This window comes from Lactuca saligna, chromosome 5, assembly GCF_052625555.1.
Source record: "Lactuca saligna cultivar CGN05327 chromosome 5, ASM5262555v1, whole genome shotgun sequence".
Classification (NCBI taxonomy): Eukaryota; Viridiplantae; Streptophyta; class Magnoliopsida; order Asterales; family Asteraceae; genus Lactuca; species Lactuca saligna.
The window spans coordinates 218,009,746-218,032,336 of NC_136421.1; positions in this window are offsets into that span (position 1 = coordinate 218,009,746).

The window sequence follows — 22,591 nt, forward strand, 5'->3', positions numbered from 1 at the left end:
TGTGAATAGTGACCCCCAATAACATGACAACGGGCCCCTAAAGGTTCTTTCTTTTTAAGTTGGAACTTAACTTCTTACAATGTTTATCTCCTTCTATGATTATATATATATATATATATATATATATATATATATATATATATATATATATATATATATATATATATATATATATATATATATGGAGAGAGAGAGAGAGTTCAATTGAAAAAAAAAAAAGTTGGGAATGACAGAATTATTCTCAGTCACACATTTATTTTGCTGCAAAACTCTTTGGCCTACGGTGAAATATGTAACGGATATACATGTATTTTCCAACCAAACATGTTTATTTAAAATATGTTAATCATTGTCTTAATATACACAAAAACATTTGTTGATGTTTAGAATGCTATTTATATAAAAACTTATTTTAAATATATTAAAATTCATAATTTTTTATACTCTATAAATAGAAATCGTTATTGATATAGTTTTGAATTAAAGTAGAAAAAATTATTGTTTTAGAGTTTCAGCTATCGTTATTCATAACTAAAAAAACGCATCAGATTATTATTACAGTACATTTGTTATTAACTTATAAATAAAATGTATGTTTGACTTTTTTATAGTTTAAGTATCGTTTATATATGAATATAACACGTCATAAAGTTTTCTTGCCTAAAATATATTTTTTTAAATCATCTTTCGTCATATATTATATTAATATATAAATAAAACATGTATTAGTTGTCGTCATATGTTATATTCATATATTAATAAAATATTTATGAACATTAATAAAACATTTATTAGATTTTTGTTGTAGTTCATTTATTATTCATATATAAATAAGTAGTATTTTAAAAAAAAGATGACAATTTTGTAAATTTGAACTACTTATTCACATAAGAATAACAAATAAACTGTTATAAAATTATGATAAATATATTCTTCATATATGAATATAATTTGTGAGAGAACTCAATACACGTTTTATTTATATGTGAATATAACACGTGACAAGAGTTGATGTGAGCAGTAAATAGTTTATTATATGTTATATTTATATATGAATGATATTTGATCTGTAAAAAAAAATAATTCTATTTTTTATTCATAAGTAAATAACGAATATATTGTATTAAAAATCTTATACATTTTTATTTATTTATGAATAACAATAATTGAAAATATAAAAAAATAAAAATAAATGAGTGACTGAGAATGATTTCCTTATTCTCAACCTTTTTTATTTTTTCAATTGAACTTACGTTTCGTTCTGTGTGTGTGTGTGTGTGTGTGTATATATATATATATATATATATATATATATATATATATATATATATAGTAAGAGTTAATCTGAGAGGGATATAATTTTGTGAGACCATGAGATCAATTTTTTCTAGTAAAATATTCTAATATTCTAATAATCGTAAAAATATAATATGTATAATATTCTAACATTATATGCTTTTAGAATATTTCAATGTAAAATGTGTTTAAAATATTGTTTTAGAATATCATAATATTACATATATTATATTTATTTAATAAAAGAAGATTATAATATTTCACTAGAAAATGATCTCACGATTTCATAAAACTAGAATCATTTCAAATATATATATATATATATATATATATATATATATATATATATATATATATATATATATATATATATAGAGAGAGAGAGAGAGAGAGAGAGAGAAGTCAAAAATAAATGATAACTATGAGACAAATCATTGTTGTAGGATTAAAAAATTAAAAAATAGATATTTGATTTTATTTTGGTCTATATCTAGCGAGATGATATTACGTCTTAGTTATTATATATGATATATTGATAATTTCCGGTGAAGATTAAAATGTTTGGGGGTTAAAATAAAAAAAGGAAAAAAAAACCCAAGTTCCTCATCCATTTCATTTAATTTTAATAAATTATTGATCCAAAAACATATGATTAAAAATATTTTGATCCAAAAATAATATGATTCAAAAATAGTATTAACGGAAAATAATAAGATCCTTAATATGTTTATTATTTAAAAATTTTATAATATATTAACGGAAAATATTATGATCCTTAACAACTTGAATCGATATTTAATTTAAAAATTAAAAAGATAAAAAATAAACCAAAAACATCATAAAACAAAAACGAAAATAAACAAAAATACTAGAATCTTCAAGTATGTAGTAAAAACATTAAAACTATAATAAAAAGGAAAAAAAATTAGAACAAAAAAAAGTAAATGAAAAAAAACTAAAAACCTAGTATATATATTTAATATTTTTCTAAAAAAAACAAAAATAAATAAAAAATATACTTAAATTACGTTATATGGACGTTTGTCGCACATGATTAAATCCTTAAGTACGTATAAATTACTATGGATGTGGGTCACATGTGAACGTCTCATGCTTAAGTATTGGGTTTGACGTTTGTGTCTTTGACGAAATGGATGGTGGATAATTATACTCGTAGTCTTCACCATTTTTTAAGACCTCACCAGACTCGGACCTTTTATATATATATATATATATATATATATATATATATACTTTAAATGAAAATTGAAAAGATATCGGTAGAAATATTGAAAAAAAATATATGGTTTTGTGTTTATTCTCTTTAAAGTTAAATATTGGTCTTTTTACCTCACAGTTCAATGTAGTTGCTATCATATCAATTATGAATGTTGTTTTTCGAAATAGAATATTATAATTGATGTATTTAAGGATATCTATTTTAGAAGGGTTATAGAGTACAATGATATAAAATCATATTAAAAATGGAAAACAAACAAATAGAAAGTCAATAAGAAAATATGTAAAATAGATTAACCAATCTAAATTAAACCAAATGTAACGAAAAAGTATTTGAACATAAATTTTGCCGATTAAGAATAAATGATGTCTCTCATTCGATAATTTTATATCGGATTTTTGGATCGAGTTTTTCAGATTCAGATATTTTTCAACGTCATTAAGTCCAAGGGGTATAACATTGGACATAGTCACTGACAGTATAATAATTTGAAGTAGAATGTACTAGAAAACATGTTCGGAAGTAGCATGTTAGTCTATAAGTTGGTATTTTCCTTTGTTTATTTTATTGACATGATGCAAATTAGTTTTTCAAAATAAGATTTACAACCAGATCACTGAATTCAAATATATTGCCATGTCATGCATTTATCCCAATAAGATGTAAAATCAAACATTTGAGATAAAAGTAAAAATATATATTGTCATGCATTTAGCCAAATAAGATGCAGAATCAAATGTTTGAGATTAAAGTAGAAAGCTTGATTTAAAGTATAATACCCTTTTATTTAATCTGGAAATTAGTAATTTTAAATGGATGAACATTTGGACAATAAAGAATACACAAATTGTTGTAATTTGTAAACATTATTTTTCCTTAGCAAAATTGTTGTTAAAAAAAATACATGGGTTTCACACATTTTGTGTTGGCTATTGCTTCTCAAAAGTATTGTTGGCGGAAAAAAGGTTAAATTCTTTAATAAAAAAAATTAGGATGTTATAATAGACACATAAGTTTATTTTTCTATCTAAAAAAATCACTAACATTTCGTTATTTAATTAGGTATTTTAAAATATAGTATTTTTCAAATGCAAGTTAACTCTGAAGTTAAGTGTTTTTTTATTAACAAAGTTATATTTGGAGCTTTATAACAGGCTAACAGCCATATATTTCCCCTATCAAAATATGCTAATTACATATACACAAAAAAATGCAAAAAAACTCCAAACAAACCAATTTATTAGAAAAAACATCATATAAAAAAAATACATATATCTAAGTAAGCTGGTAAGCTTACCAGTAACATTATAACATTTATTCGCTCTTAACTGCATGCACAAAGTATATTTGTTATCTATCCAACCTATGTCAACATATAGTATATTCATTATCTTTTCATCTTAAAAAATTTACTTTAAAGGATAAATGCAATATCATTTTCTCTTTTGTAAGCAAGACCATTTCTTTATCTTTTTAAAATTGAAATTTAACTACAAAAGACTCTAGGGACCTTTAGACCAATAAGAATGATGCTTTCTTTTACACTTTTAGTATTGCAACACTTGATGCGTTCTAGAAGGTAAACTTGCAAACATAGCAAGAAAAGAAAATTTAAAGATAAAACATTGATCATTTTCATGAGATAAACCTGTCAAGCAGTATAATCATAGAGAAACGAAGAAATTAAAGAAAACATCCCATGAGAAAGATGATATATATATATATATACACACACACACACACATACCCGACAACGCCCACGGAAATTCGTCAATTCTTGGGATTAGCAGGCTACTATAGGAGGCTCATTCAAAACTTCTCTAAGATCGCCAAGCCACTTACCTCGCTTACGCAAAAGGGCGTACCATTCAAATGGACAGACAAACAAGAGATCGCGTTTCGAACCTTGAAACAAGCTCTCTGTAGCGCACCTGTACTATCTCTGCCTGAAGGAACGGAAGATTTTGTAGTCTACTGCGACGCGTCAAATCAGGGTTTAGGTTGCGTTCTCATGCAACGTGGGAGAGTGATAGCCTATGCATCCCGCCAGCTAAAGACGCATGAAGTAAACTACACGACCCATGACCTAGAGTTGGGAGCTGTAGTCTTTGCCCTAAAAATTTGGAGGCATTACCTTTACGGTACAAAGTGCACCATCTTCACGGATCACAAGAGTCTCCAACACATCTTAAACCAAAAGGAGTTAAACATGAGGCAACGAAGATGGGTTGAATTGCTAAACGATTATGAGTGTGAGATTAAGTACCACCCAGGCAAGGCCAACGTGGTAGCTGATGCATTAAGTCGGAAGGAGTACTCTAATCGTTGTACGAAAACTCTCTCGATAACCATTCAATCATACCTGGCCACTCAAATTGCAGTAGCCCAGTCAGAGGCCATGAAGACAGAAAATAGAGCAAGCGAAGTATTGCGCGGAATGGAAAAGAACCTGGAGGCAAAGGAGAATGGAGTATACTATTTCATGAACCGTATTTGGGTCCCTAAATTTGGAGGGTTTAGAGATGTTGTCATGAAGGAAGCCCACAAGACGCGATACTCCATTCATCCCGGTTCTGATAAGATGTATTTGGATATTAAAAAACACTATTGGTGGCCTAACATGAAAGCGGAAATCGCGACCTACGTCAGTAAGTGCCTTACGTGCGCCAAAGTAAAAGTGGAATACCAAAAACCCTCAGGATTGTTACAGCAACCGGCAATCCCTGAGTGGAAATGGGAGGGGATTTCTATGGATTTCGTGACCAAGCTACCCAAAACGTCGGATGGATTAGACACTATATGGGTAATAATCGACCGACTAACGAAATCTGCCCATTTCCTGCCAATTAAAGAATCGTACAAGATGGAGAGATTGACGCGTTTATACATTCGAGAGATCGTGAGACTCCACGGAATACCAACATCTATCATCTCGGATAGGGACAGTAGGTTCACGTCCCGATTTTGGCAATCACTCCATAAGGCGATGGGAACAACCTCGATATGAGCACCGCTTATCATCCACAAACGGATGGTCAAAGCGAGCGAACCATCCAAACGCTCGAAGATATGCTCCGCGCATGCGTGATAGACTTTGGAAAGTCTTGGGATACCCACCTACCCTTAATCGAGTTCTCATACAACAATAGTTACCATTCGAGCATCAAGGTGGCTCCTTTCGAAGCACTGTACGGGCGTAAATGTAGATCACCGCTATGTTGGGCTGAAGTAGGTGACACCCAGCTAGCAAAAACACACACGTCGGACAAAACACTAACGGGACCGGAGATCATCCGTGAAACCACTAAAAAGATCGTTCAAATCAGAGCTCGATTGCAAGCATCGCGTGACCGACAAAAGAGCTACGCTGACAAACGGCGAAAGTCCTTAGAATTTCAGGTCGGTGATCGAGTACTGTTAAAAGTCTCGCCCTGGAAAGGGGTTATACATTTCGGAAAACGGGGAAAGCTAAATCCACGATACATTGGACCTTTCGAAATCGTCGCTCGAATTGATCCAGTAGCATACAGACTGCAACTACCCATAGAGCTAAACGGTGTACACCCCGTGTTTCACGTCTCTAATCTGAAGAAGTGTCTCTCAGATGAAACACTCATCATTCCCCTTGACGAAATCAAAATCAATGAGAATCTCCTGTTCGTTGAAGAACCAATCGAAATCATGGACAGGGAGGTAAAACGTACTAAGCAGAGTCGCATCCCGATCGTGAAAGTACGGTGGAACGCAAAGCGTGGGCTAGAATTCACTTGGGAACGCGAAGACCAAATGAAGCAAAAGTACCCTCACCTATTCTAGCTTTCTCAAATCTAGCTTTCAAACAGAATTTCAGGACGAAATTCCCTCTAACGGGGGGATGATGTCACAACTAGAAATTTTATGTCTTGTAAACACTATACTCAAGTGAATGTGGAAATCAAAAACTCAAAAGCATGTATGATGCTTACTCAATGGAAAACTAAACCCCAAATTCACTACATCAAGCAATTGGAAAACCCTAGAAGTTCTTGTTAAGTCCATTTTGGACTAGAACTTCCTTATTGGATCCAAATGGACCAACAAGCTTCCAATTGGACTATCATGGGTTTAGAACCCTAATTGGGCTCTAATTGGACCCACATTCATTTATTTCAATATTATGGGCCATATTGGGCCTAGAATGAACTAAATTGAAAGTTTTGATCCATGATTAACCCAATCTAGCTTATTAAAACATAAAAATCACAATTTTATTTTATAGGCCAATAAATACCTAAGACTAACTCTAATATTGGGCTTAGGAGCAAAAATCCCAAATTTTCCTTTTTCCTTCCATGTTTTCGGCCCAAAACAAACCCAAGGAAGGTGGAAGAGTTGACTTACCATTGCCACCTCATTTTTATCTTTTGGACATCCATGCAACATATCACATATACCCATGCATACATCACCTCAAAGTCACTCTTCTTCTCCTCTCTCACTCACTCTCGTCCGAACAACACCCACACACACACACATCTCTCACAAACTCTCTCTAGATCACTCAAGGCTTCTTTCTTCTTCTCCATCCAAAATCTCGAGATTTAGGAAGCATTCAAGGAAGTTCTTCCACAAAAATCATCATCTAAGGTAAGGTTTTGCTTGGATCTATGACTTGTATTCCTTGTTTTATCAAAAATCTCTTCCTAATCCATGCAAAAATCGTGATCTTGCACTCTAGAAAACCCCATAAACTCGAAAACTTCATCAAGGAGTGCAAAGGCCAAAAATCACTTCATTTCTTCCATTCTTTCTTCAAAAACCGAATCAACACCCAAGGTGAGTTTCATACCCCCTTATTTTCGGTTTTTATAAGTTTTTGTGGGGGAGAATACAAGCAAAGGTGTAGATCCATCATTATGTGTATGTTGTGGTTGATTTCTATGCTTATATGTATGTTTTGTATGATTTTGATGCTAGATCTAGTGATGAAATACTAAAAACCGAGATATATATTTTATTCTAGCATAAAATATACTATTACATGCAAAGTATACTAAGAAAAATAGCCAAATGGCTTGACAACACTTATTTTGGGCTAAAAACTCATTTTTTTGACATAAAATGTTGAAAATACAAAGTTGAAGGGCCTAAAATGAAATATTTCGAAATCTGATGGGTGAGATGAGTCAAAACAGTTTACATAATGTATTTTCTGAAAATATACTATTTGGAGGGTTAAAAACATAAATTCCAAGCTTATTGGGCTAAATATGACATTTTCGGCCCAATGAGGCCCAATAAGCGAAATTTTCTATTTTGGAGGACCAAAACTGCATTTTTCTGTAAAACAGTGGACTATAAGTGTTCCATGTACTTTTCAAAGGTTTAAAATGCTTTTCAAATTTAAAAAGGACCAAAGTTGCAAAAATTTTCCAAATTGGGCCAAAAATGTAAAAATTGCGAAAAAGAGGGGTTATAACCGAGAAAACTGCAATTTCAAGGACTTAAGCTGTTTTCTATGAAAAATATGCTGGAAAATACTTATTTCAATAATTTTTGGTGTTAAAATGTCAAGAAAATTGATTTAAGGACCAAACCGGAAAGTTTTTAAATAAAGGGGTGAAAAGGGTAAATTTTACAAATAAGGAGGGACTGAAAACAGAAAATTCTCAAGGCTAGTTCAATACATGCAATTTGACCAAATGATGGTACCACGCCTATCGACGAAATACAATACATTACAATACCAAAAGTCGTTGTCAAACGAATTGGTTCAGTCTCGAACCAATAACAATCCGAAACTACTAACACGACGACACTATGACATTACGACATTACGATTCATAACTAATAACGATTGGGAAGTCACTATACATGCGAGTGTGCACAGACGTCTACGCACCATCTTTGGGCCCCAAAAGTGTAAAATCTTGTTTGTTGAGCCTAGCTAGCCCAATGACCTGATCTTAAGGCCCGAAGACCTCTCTCTCTTACGAAGTGTTGGATTTTACCGATCCGACATAACGTAAAAGGACTTTCAATGGCAAACATGCTGCTGGTCCCCAAGGGTCCTTCAGTGCTGCTAGTAAAGTCTGTAACTCACGATTGCGGGTTGGGCTTCGGGCCCTTCGCAATTGCAATGGTCTTGAACGACGCGGGGAAATACCGAGGGTTTCGCACCTTCTCTTCTTCCCTCCGGTCGTGGGACTACACAAGTCCGGGAGGATTGAGTGGTGTGAAGAATTACGAGTGACGCCTAAGGGATCGCTTGTAAGGTTGTCGATTGGACGTTTTCATTAACGCACGTCACAACACTTCACCACCCACTGTATTCTCAATGCCTCCGGAGCTCAACGGTTTCCTCTAACGCAACGAAACAACGGTACACAAACTAAGTAAAGCAAAGTGATAGGAAAACGTCGGGTTTTCCTAGGGTTTTCAACAAGTACAATTACGAATTACCGGTCGAATTTCACAACTCTTACGCTTACATCTATAGAATTCAAACAAGCATACTCATGGATCATCACATATTTTTACACTATTCTATTTTTAGAAAATATCGGATTTTCTGGTGGTTTTCAAAACGATACAAACATTGGATTTCAAACATTACTTATGAACTCACCAACATTTCATATGTTGACGTTTTTCAAAATACTTGTATTCTCAGGTAACAGATAAGGTGAAGGATGATTTGTACTCTATGACGTTTTGCTGTGGTTTAAGTAGTATCAAACAGTTATTTTTTTTTGAGAATGTAATGTTTTGAACAATGTAATGAATGTAACGTTACCAGTTGTATCATTCCAAATGTTGGTGATGTATAATGTTATGTTTCATGTATATGCATTGTGATGGTATTCAATGAGTCACGATAGCCCTCGGACGTTTCCGCCGTCTGGTTCGGGGGTGTGACAGGTTGGTATCAGAGCTTTCTTTATAGTGAACTAGCATATCTAGCCACACATGGATATGCAACTATAAACCAAAAAGAGGGACTAACATAACTCTGAACAAAACAAGTAAATAAAACACCCTTGCTTGCATTAGGAATAGGAACATAACGCCGAACCAAACAAAAATAATACTAGTGTCTCGGTTAATTCAGGACTGTTCTTAGTGATACCAAGGAGTGAATGCAGCCTGATCAACTACATTCTCTCCAAAGTAAAACTAACACACGTCCTGATGAGATCGGGATTTCTAGGGAATCTAAAACTATACCCCTACCACCGAAAAGAGAACGCCTACTTGATCTATGCGATAATTGTAGCATCCTAGGAATAACGTTAGCATAATTACACACTCTCGCAGACCACATGGCTCGTTTTCATCACCCTGGAGACCCCTACTTCCCTAACCAGGGGAACAACGGATGGTTAGAGGAAGAGCCCGAGGAAGAGCCTGAGGAGGAGCCTGAGGAAGACCCCGAAGAGGAATCTGACGGGGAACCGGAGGCCGAAGTTGAGGGCGAGCCTGCCGAATCAGAGGAAGATGAAGGAAGCCTCGAGGAGGATGCTGATGATGGAGAAGGGGGTGATTCGGATGCAGAGTCCGAAGTCATCAACCCCCCTTACCCGATCTGGGTGCCTGCCTATCGCGTAGGCCCCACTGGTCCTACACCTCCCTGGGGTATTGATCTTTGGAGATGGAGCAGACAGCAGGGACAACGACCCCCGTATGGCATGTCACGCGAGTTCTTTGACCTGAGAGACGGAGGACCGGCTGATCGAGCCCTTCCAGTCATGGTGAAACGGTTACGGAATACGGGCGACCTTGCCCAGGACACTGCGGATCAGGTGCGCCAGTTGAGGACTAGGGTCGAGCGTGCGGAGCAGGAGACGCGTGACGTCCTTCGAGAGTTTCACATGAGGCAGGTTCGGTGGGAGTCTCGACTTCGGGACGCAGAACGCTTGGTGGCTCGTCTGCAGGGAGCATCCACATCCTCGGCACCACCTCCGGGCGCAACTCATCGCGGTTAGGGATAGACTTATCATAGTAGGTCGTTAGGAAATATGCTATGTACCCCGACTCTATGTTTAAGTGACTACACTACTCATAGAGCCGTTATGCTGTCGAACTAGTATCACTCATGTATGCTCCTACGAGCAAATTTTCATGTATCAAATGCGGATAATATTAATAAATTTTTACGTGTTTTATTACGATATTGCAAATTGCTATGTGTTGAGATATTATTATTGATTGGTAAATGGTAGTAGTGTTTAAGTTCGTACCATGCACCTAGTCAGTAGGATAACGACCTCACCGAAACCACATACCCTCAACATCTTTCCGTTTTGTCACAAAAAGATGCCTCTCCGACCTACTCGCGGAAATCCAGGACCAACCCCACCTGAAGTTGACTCAGCCGCCTTCCAGGCAGCTGTATCTGCAGCAGTCACTGCAGCGATTGCGCAAATTCAACAAGGGAACAATGGAGGAGTCAATGGGCAAGGAGCCGGAAGTTCAAACAATGGAATGAATCAAGGACCCACCAAGACATGTACCTACAAGGACTTCACAAACACCAAACCACGAACTTTTAATGGCACTGGAGGAGTGATCACTCTGAAGCGATGGATCGAAAAGGTGGAGTCGGTATTCGAGATATGCGACTGCCCTGAGCACATGAAGGTGAAGTTCGCAGCCTGCACTTTGGAGGTAGCTGGGATACCTACCTTCCGTTGGCGGAGTTCTCGTATAATAATAGCTATCATGCGAGTATCGACCGTCCTCTCTTCGAGATGTTGTATGGGAGGAGGTGTAGGACCCCGATATGCTAGGGCGAGGTTGGCCAGAGGGTCATGGGGAGCACTGAAGTAGTGCTCAAGACGATAGAGAAGATTCAGCAGGTCCGGAGCAGGCTTCAGACTGCTCAGAGTCGGCAGAAAAGTTATGCCAATAAGCGCCGATCAGACCTGGAATTCCAGGTCGGGGATATGGTTCTCCTGAAAGTGTCGCCTTAGAAGGGCGTCATCCGATTCAGGAAGCAGGGCAAGTTGGGTCCCAGGTTTATTGGACCGTTTAGGGTCGTAGCCTGTGTGGTCAAGGTGGCGTACCGACTGGATCTTCCAGCCGAACTCAGTCAGATCCACAGCACTTTCCACGTCTCCCAGCTGTGGAAGTGCCTGGTGGATGACTCAGCGGTGATACCCTTAGAGGACATTCAGGTCGATGACAGCCTGAATTACATCGAGCATCCTGTAGCGATCCTTGACCGGAAGTCGAAGGATCTGAGGAACAAAAGAGTGGAACTTGTGAAGGTGCAATGGCAGCACTGGAAGGGGTCGAAGTGGAAGTGGGAGCCGGTGGACGAGATGATGGAGCATTACCCCGAGCTGTTTCAGGAGCGAGCATCAGAGTTCGAGGACAAAGTCTAAAATAAGTGGGGGAGATTTGTAGCACCTGATTCTCGGTACGTATTCTTGTATTTAATCCTCTATTTGATTTGCAGTTTTGGCCTTGGACTCGACAAGTCAAAGGACTGACTCACCGAATAGAAGCGGGGTGAGACATGAAGTTTAAGTTGGGACTCGACGAGTCGGGTCCCGGACTCAGCGAGTAGCCACTGTCTGGACAAAAACCCTAATCCAGGGGTTTTCACCCTATTTAAACACTCTAACTCGGCCTCCCGTGTCCTTAACACTTCAAGAGAGCTGTTGAGCGAAACCCTAGCCCCCTTGTTCTTGTGAGTGATTCTTGGCTTTGTGAAGGAAGTTTGGATCTTAGAAGAAGAAGGAGTAGGTTAAAGAGTGCAAGGAGGGGAAGTAGATCCGAAATCTACGCTGTGAGAAGTTTCCATTTAGGTAGAAAACTTCCTACCTTGATCACTAGTTCATTAGATCCCCTTTTTGTCCCTAATTGATGGTTTTCAAGCCCTACAACCTCAAACTCCATGTGGTTATGCTCTATGTTTTGAAAGGACTTCATATCTGGACCTTATGGACACCTTAGAAGTGTAAAGTCCCTGTGGTTGAAGTGATTGAGGTCCCTATTGAGTGTATGACCTCATAAAGAGCTTGGAATTGCCTTTTGGAGCTCATAGGGCCATGTATGCAACTTTACGTGATAAGCATACCCCAGGAGCTTAGATCTATGGTTTGGAACCGTTGCATGTATCAGATTTGGTCTGTATGGGAGGAGGGTTGAAGGGACTCGGCGAGTTCCAAAGTGGACTCGGCGAGTTCTATGAAGATGGTCTTAGACTCGGCAAGTTGGATGAACAACTCAACAAGTCCTTTGAAGATTGCCTGAAACTCGGCGAGTTAGATCGCGAGTCAGTCTAATCGTCCCAAGTAGTGAGTTAAGGGTGACTCAGTGAGTGGGAAGAGGGAATTGATGAGTTAATGCTGGGATAGTAGGAGAGGGACTCGGCGAGTCCAGTCAACTGGAAGTTGACTTTGACCAAGGAGTTGACCTTAGACCAGGGGTAGGTCAGTCTTTTGACCTAAGGTATTTAGGAGTGACTAATCTATGTTTATGGATTTATAGCCGGAGGATTGCCGGTGCAGCAGTCAATCGTCTAGCAAGCAGACTTTCAGCAACTACTTTTCGAGATGAGTTACCTTCCAGTCGCGGTAGGTCTAAGGCCACAATGCCGGCCCACCAGTAGGAGTTGTATATTAGATGATTATCTTTGTGATATTCATCTAGGTTTGCTACTACTTGATATGTTTATGTGCTAGCATGTTATGATGTTATGTGATAGTGGTAGTAGTGGTGAAATAGTCCCTGGTTACCGGTCGATATGACCGAAGGGGTAGTTTAGTACTCAGCTATGCTAGCCAGATTATGATATGTGTGATATGATATTATGTGGTAGTAGTAGGGATGAAATAGTCCCCGGTTACCGGTCGAAAGGACCGAAAGGGAGGCCAACACCCAGATATGTTAGGTAGTATCCGGTCGAAAGGACCGAAGGGGATGCCAGCACCCATATATGTTAGGCAGTATCCGGTCGAAAGGACCGAAGGGGAGGCCAGCACCCAGATATGCTAGGTAGTATCCGGTCGAAAGGACCGAAGAGGGGGGGGGGGGCGGTAGCACCCAAATATGCTAGACATTATCCGGTCGAAAGTACCGAAGGGGTAGGTCGGGCACCCAGATATGCCTGACAGTATTTGTATGTTATGTGATTGTATGGTATGTGGTACGATGGGGAACTCACTAAGATTCATGCTTACAATTTACAGTTTTGTTTTCAGGTACCTCTTCTTCGAAGGGGAAGGAGCTGGCGCGGTAGCGACACATCATACACACACATTGTTTTTCGCACCATGAGTTATTCTGGGATTTTATACTCTGACATTATGGTTGTTTTTATGTTTTGGTTTTTAGACACAAAATATGTTTTTGAAATGATAGAATCAAACGATGTTTATTCACAAATGTTTTCCAAAGTATTAATTTAAAAATGAAATTTTTGGACGTGAAAATCGGGTCGTTACAGTTAGTTTCATTTCATTCTTACTTACATTATATGTAGATTTAGGAAAATGTTGCTTGCTTTTGTATGCATCAACTGATGTCCATTCTGTCTCTCTTCCTCCTCATAAACTTGATTTCAAATATGAGAATTAGTAGTGGATTTAGCATGAAGTGGATGAGGTTCGAATTTTGTTGTTATACTACACGAGTGATTGAGTTCTGATTCCATGAGGGTAAATATGTCATTCTAATTTTAATTTTGAACAGGTTGTGTATCGGTCGAAGCTATTATTTTCAGAAATTCTCAACTTCATGATCCGAATGGTAGAAAAGAAAAACAACCAAGGGATAGGGTTAGTTAATGGTCGGACAAGAATCCCCCAATTTCTTGTTGGAGATGTCTCTTCTAAAAAACAACTACTAAACAAGCGATTAGAACTTACTGTGGATTTTGAAGAAGGGTATGCAAGTTTCCTTCTGTGGTTTTACATTTACAATGCAATTTCTTGTTACAAGTTCTTCAAAGTATGACGTTCTTGTCATAACTTATATTTGAATTGGTATTCTTACATGGAAGTTGTACAGTTCAGATTTGTACTAATTGCTATTAGTATGTATGGGAAGTTTTTCTAGGAAGTTATAGTCATGCAACTTCAATTCACAACTTGCAAATGCTCTCATCATTGACGGAGATTATCAGGGTTTTGTATCAGCACTGGAGCAAGGTTATATTTGTGCACCTGAGATGTATTATCTTAAGTTGCAAGTTTGTCTCAGTTAATGCATATTTCATTTCAGCTGGTGACTATGAATTCTTAACATTTGGCATTATGTTTGTGTCTCTTTTGTAATTTGACATTCTATTGTTGTTCTACCATATATATAATTATATTTGCATATGTCATGATGTATATAACATATGCATATTCATATGCATATGCATATACTTATTCATACACATATGCATATACTTATTCATATGCATCTGCATATGCATATACTTATTCTTATGCATATACATATGCTTATTTATATGTATATGAATATGCATATGTCATATACGTATATTTATGCATATGCATATACATAAACATAATAATGTATTTAATTGTTTTATGTATATACTTATTCTTATGCAAATGTAAATGTATATATCATATATTTATTGTCATGCATATGTATATACATAAGCATAGTCAAATGTATTTAATTTTCATATGCATATACTTATTCTTATGTATATGCATATGAATATATATATATATATATATATATATATATATATATATATAGACACACACACACACACACACACACACATATATATATATATATATATATATATATATATATATATATGCATATGCATATGCATATGTATGTGTATATACATATGCATATGTATATGCATATATTATTCATATGTATATTTATATGCTTACTTTTATAGATACATACGAAAGCAGTAAAAATGTTCTTTTAAAAATATGCATGTGCATATGCACATGTTTTTAAAAAATATGCATATACATAAAAAAAATATGAATATGCTTTTAAAAAAACATTGTTTGAAATATTCTTTTTTTAAATATTAATTCGAAATGTAAGGAATATATTCGTTGATTTAAAAAAAATAAAAATTTAATTTTTTTTTTCAATATGTGAATATATACCTTATATTTCGAAATTATGATTTAGAAAAAGAATTTTTCAAAAAAAAAAACATTTTTAATTCATATTTATATTATTTTTTGTGCAAATATACATTTTCAATAAAATGTATATATGTACATACATATAATTTTTTTTTTCAAATTTTTTTTTCTTTTGTAAGTGTCTTTTATATATATATATATATATATATATATATATATATATATATATATATATATATATATATATATATATATATATATATATATACCCATATGAAATTTGGTATCCAAATTCATAATAGATAAAAAGTTTGTTGGTTCTCTCATTCAGTTTGGTTTTACATTGATATTCTCTCTCTCTCTCTCTCTCTCTCTCTATATATATATATATATATATATATATATATATATATATATATATATATATATATATATATATATATATATATATGTTTTTTAGTCCTTTATGTTTGTTTTCACTTGTGCCTTATTTTATATCTTTTATTCATCACAAAAATAGTAATTACGTATGACTTCTATTGAATTGGGAAACGACATATTCATAAAAACATCTTTTTGATTGATCTTATAAATACGTCCCACACACGTTTATATACAATAATTGAAGACACATAATCGACCATGTAGGACCACTGATTGTAATATTGATTTTCTACGTACTACTTGTATTATGAATAGTTTGTTTTTTTAATATAATTATAGTTTTATGAAGATTCATGTATTCAACTATAATTAATCTTGAACACTAGCTATTACATGATATAATGTTTTCGGTTTCATAGTTGGTGACAATTGGCAGAATCTTTCATGAAAATGAGACTTCTGCTATTGGAAGACTTTACATAGGAATATCCATTGATTGGTTTGAAATGAAGCTAAGACGTAATCAATATTTACTTTAGTTGCTAATTGACGAGTATTCGATCTTCCTATTATAACTTTTATATAGCTTAACCACTATGGGTATAAAATGTTAAGATTTGGCAAAGCAATTTAGGCATACATGGGTTTTTTTGGAAGTTTTTTCAAATGAGAAAATTCTTAAAATTTGAACCTTTATTTTATTTTATTGAAGCAGCTTTTTTAAGGATCTCAATAAATAAGAAGCTCTCAACTTTTTCAATAATTTGGTGGGTGTTACGGATTTTTAAACAATTATAAAAAGATAACTTATAAAAACCATAATAAATTTAAAAAAGCAAAATTAGTCGACCTATAAAAAACGAATTAAAAAGCTTTCATATTTTTGAGATAAAGAGAATTTTTTATTTTTAAGATTTTTCATGAAAAAACTACACCGAAAAAGCTATTTTGTAGTAAATGCTCTAACGAGTTGCTTGAGCATACTTTGGAGGGGCAATTAACTTACGGGATATTAACAAAAAAAGAACACCAGAAATGTAGTATTTAATAAAAATAACTAATTTTATTGAGTTTGGGAAAATGATCTCTTAATGACTTAATCTGGAACACCATGTTCCAGACACACCATTTTGGATTTCGTACTACACTAAAGATTTCAGACTTACTGTTATGGATTTCGGACCACGCCAAATATAAGTTCCCTTTTCAAATATGTAATTTTAATGTCATCAACTTCTAAGAAACTCGGACCAACCATATATCAACTGATATTTTATTATCACACTACCACTCACATAACTATTTATGAGAGGTAACCAGATTCTCCATAGGCGTTAAAAATGATTAAATGAAAAAAAAAAAATATTAAGTTTAAGTATCCCCTAAGAAAAAAAAAAAATTCTAACTAGAAGAGATTATATGGACGGATGCAGGAATTGATAGTAGGTGTTACCGAATTTTTTTTTCCGACCAAACATAATAAAAACCGAAAAATAATTCATTACGTCTAATAAAAAAAAATGATCCATTACATAAAAAGTTAAAAACATAACAACGATTTATTACAATTTAAATTTGTTATTTTCATGCCGACATCTTTTGAAACTGCTCCAATACTTTTTCATTCTCAACTTTTACAAGTGTTTCGGTCTCAACATAGCAAAACAACACATCGTTTAAAAAGTCATCGCCAATTTTGTCGCGCAAGTCGGTTTTCAAGAGCTCCATCTTCGAAAAACATATTTCTACACTTGTGGTCGTTATGAGTAGTATCAAAGTCAACTTTAAAAGCTTATAAACCAAATGATAAGACCGATGTTTCCCCTTACTAACCATTAAACGAGAAAGGTCGGAATTCCTTTCAAACTAGTAAAGCGACCATCTTTGATGCAAGGGTGATAAAATATGTCAAGTTGTCTTTCAAGGTCTATCATATCTGAATCATTAAAGTCATATTTGTACAACTTACCCAACTTCGACAACTTTGATTTTTTCAAATTGTGCAAATGAATCACAATGACTCAAAGCACCCATGTATTCTAGTAGTTGGGTGGTTGTTTTATTATATTCCAACCAATCAAATCTTTAAACCATGAAGGCACGAAGCTTCTTAATCTATCACCTATTTTCTTTTTTGGAAACTTATGTGACATTATTTGACAAGGCCCTTGAAGTAAATAAGCTCTTCTTACATCAACTCTTACATATGATTTATAACTTGTAATCTCTGGCCTATCTACCGAGTCCTTTGGAAGATCTTTCAAATCAACACTTTCATTAGATTCATTAGAGCATGGTGTTTGTGGAATTGCATTAGAAACTGAGGGAATTGATTCATTGGTGATTGTTGTTTGGGAAGATCCTTCACCACTTTCATTAGGATTAAGTCTTGGTCTTTTTGTAAGAAAACCACTACAATTCAACATTAAGCTAAATAACTATTAACTTCAACAAATCATCCAACAACTTCAAAAAAAAAAAAAAAAAAAAAAAAAAAAAAACCAAATTGGTCAATAACATCAATAGAAACATAGAAATTTGACAATTTCAAGAATTCAAGATAAGTCAATAAAGACAATAAGATTGAGTGTTGCGACATAGCAATTTTATTTCACGAAATCAAGCAATAAGTCAATAACATCAATATAAACATAGCAATTTCAACAATTCAAGATAAAAACATAGCAATTTCGATTTCAGCCTAAACAAATTGGTAAAATTTCAACTCACTTGCTTCATTCTTAGGCTAGAGTTTGGAGATTACTTGGAGTCTTGGTGTCAAATTGAACAATTGGTGAGACTGTGGGAATGGGATTCAATTTTTGCTCTTGGAACGGAAGCACCAAGCAGTAATTGAGCGACTAACAATTTTTTTTTTTTTCTGTCGATTGTCGAAGTCGAGCACTGAACACAATGCCTCTTGCCTCTCTCAAGTCTTGACGTTTTTTTCCCGGTTTTTCCTTCGTTTGATTAATTCAAGTGTCCAAGTGGACTAAGTCCAAACTCCCAATTGGACTATTTTACAAATGCTATTGGGCTTTTTCTTAGGCTTATTTGTTTGTTTTTTTGTTGGGCTAAAATTTATAGGGTTTTTGTGTAACGATCGGTTCCTGGCATGTATTTGATTCTCAATTTATTCATTTTTGTATAGAAACTCAACAATTTGGAGGCCCCAAACTCGTCGAGTAGAGATGGATTTGGACGCGGGTTGTGAAGTCTACTCGACGAATCAAGGAGCCTCAATTCGCCGAGTAGGACTGGCAGAATGAAACACTAATTTTAAGGATTTTACACCTTATTTAATAACCTTAACCCCCATAAGCTGGCCTCATTTACAACCTCCATTGTCCCAAACCCTAGCCACAAAACCCTAATACACTTTTGAGAGTTTTGAGCCATTTTTGTGCATTCTTTGTGATTTTGAAGACGAAGGTACTTAAAGAAGGAGCAAGGACATGTAAGAGAAGAGTAGATCCAGAAGTTGAGCTTCATTTCTGGTTCATCAGAGATATAAAGCTCCTACCTTGCTTTTAGTATGTTTAGATCTAGTTTTAGGAGGTTTTCTCCGTATTTTGGTCGAAGAATGTTGGTCTTTAGGACTTGGACGTCCCATGCTGGAAAACCTTTCAGATGTAGGGTCTATAGGGGGCTTCATGGCATAAAGATGCCAACTTTATGGCCATGGAAGTCCCATGCAACTTGTGGACCACCTTTTTGGCCTTTTGAGCCAAGTAGTCTATGCATGCAAGTAAAGATAGGGACTTTACATGACCAAACTGTCCCTAGAATCCAGATCTATGATGCTATGGCTTATCTTGAAGTTTTGATGGTTTTTGAAGTTAGAACTAAGTAATTTTTTCTAGGATGGTTCTTAATGGGTAAAGTCATAAACGTTACCCTCCTAGATGTGTTTTCGACTCAGATCTAGAATATGGGACTTAGACTTGAAGAATAATGGCTTAAGACATTAAGAAAACTTAGCAGACTGAAGAACTCGACGAGTTGAGTCGAAATCCCCTGATTCTGAAAAAGGAAGGGCTCGACAAGTTCAAAGACGGACTCAGTGAGCTAGGTGGGAACGTCCTGATTCTATGGATAGGAGGAACTCGACGAGTTCATGAAAGAACTCGACGAGTTGGATCGCGATCTCAGTGTTTTATGATTTATGGAACTCGACGATTTGATGGGCAAACTCGGCGAGTTGAGTCAACCCAGAATGTTGACTTTGACCTTATTTTAACTTTGACCAGAATGTTGACTTTGACTTTGACCAAAGTTGACCTTAAGGGGTCATGAGTATGAAAGGGTAATTAATGAAATCTTTTATGTATAGGAGTTTAAGTTGGGTGGATTGTCGAAGTCGATGATTTCCAGCTACTTTACAACATTTATTGGAGTTTACTCTTTATTGCTTAGTAGCGGGTTAGAAAGAGATTTGAATAACTATTGCTTCTCGTCCGATATGACGAGAAATATTATTTTCTTTCATAGTTTGTATAAACAAGGTTTTACCTTTTCTTTTAATAATGAGAATGGTGGTATTTATGCTTATTATAATAGTGTTCTTTTATTTTGAAGCATTACCTTGCAATGGTATATGTGAAATTGTGATGTTTGTAGATAACTTAGGAAATAATTTGTTGTATATTGATTCATCCAATTATTTGGATAAGGCATGCTTGTGGCATTGTTGTCTTGGACATGTCAACAAGACGCGCATATGCCAACTTCAGAAGGCTAGAGTCTTGGAGTCATTCAACCTGAAAACGGAAGACACCTACGAATCTTGTTTACTTGGAAAGATAACCAAATTACCCTTCAATGGTACTTGTGAGGGGGGATAAGGTTTGTTGGATCTCATACACACTGATGTGTGTGGACCCTTCAGGTCTGCCACAAGGGATGCTAGCCGCTTCTATGTCACTTTTTACTGATGATTACAGAAGGTATGGCTATATCTATTTAATCAAGCATAAGTCAGAAACTTTTGAAAAGCTCAAAGAGTTGAAGTCAGAAGTGGAGAATCAACTAGGCAGGAAGATAAAAGTGTTACGATCCGATCGAGGAGGAGAGTATCTTAGTATCGAGTTCCACGACTAACTTAAGGAATATGGAATTGTTTCACAATTGACGCCTCCTAGGACACCACACCTGAATGGTATGGCTGAAAGGCATAATCGAACCTTGTTGGACATGGTTTGTTCTATGATGAGTCGAGCTTCGTTACCTATCTCATTTTGGGGGTATGCCTTAGAATGTTGCCCATATCCTTAATATAGTCCCTAATAAGAAGGTTGCCAAAACACATCACGAGATGTGAACAGGGAAGGTTCCCTCATTGGATCACATCAAAGTTTAGGGTTACGAGGCTTTCATGAGACACGAGACTCACGATAAGCTCGAACCTCAGAGTAAGTGATGTATTTTCATCGGCTACCCACAAAAGTCATTTGGATATCTCTTCTATAAACCGAGTGACAATGTTGTCTTCGTTGCGAGAAGAGGAGTCTTTCACGAGAGAGAACTCATATGCCAAGGGATAGTGGGATTCAAATTGACCTTGAAGAGCTTCAAGAGTCAAGAGGTGAAGGAACCTCAAACACTAGCAATCAATCTGAGGAGGAAACTCTTGTTGAGCCAATTGACGAGACCATATCTCTGAGATGTTCCAGTAGAGTTAGTGTTCAACCTGTGCTATATGGTTTTCATATAACAGCTAAAGGTGATACATTTATCAGTGATAGTACATTGATAAATCTGGATGAACCTAAAAACTACAAGAAAGCCATGGCATCCCCTGAGTCTGCAAAATGCAAAGAGGCTAGATTCAATCCATGTATGAGAATCAAGTTTGGAACTTGGTTGACAACATTCCGGGTCGAAAGACAGTCGGTTGCAAATGGATCTTCAAGAAGCAGACCGTCATGGATGGGAAAGTACACACATATAAGGCGCGACTGGTTACAAAGGGCTTTACTCAAACTTAGGGAGTTGACTATTATGAGACCTTCTCACCAGTAGCGAAGATTAAATCTATAAGGGTTATGTTAGCCATAGCTGCATTTCATAACTATGAAATATGGTATGTGGATGTCAAAATAGCTTTCCTTAATGGAAAATTGGTTAAAGTTGCTTTCATAGTCAGCCAGAGGGGTTTAATAATGCAAAGTACCCTAATAGAGTGTGTAAACTTAATAGATTCTTTTATGTAGTAAAACAATCATCTCGCAGTTGGAATCTATGTTTCAATCAGAAAGTCAAAGAGTTTGGATTTTTGAGAAGCGAGGATGAGTCCTGTGTTTATGAGTCAGCCATAGGGGTTTGACAATGCAAAGTACCCTAATAGAGTGTATAAGCATGAGAGATCCCGTTATGGATTGAAACAAGCATCTCGCAGTTGGAATCTTTGGTTTGATGAGAAAGTCAAAGAGTTTGGATTTTCGAGAAGAGAGGATGAGTCATGTGTTTATGTAAAGGCTAGTGGGAGTGTGGTTAGCTTTCTTGTGATGTATGTGGATGACATACATCTCATAGAAAATGACATCCCAACTTTGCAGGAGGTTAAGTCCTTGCTTGGGAAGTACTTTGATATGAAGGATCTTGG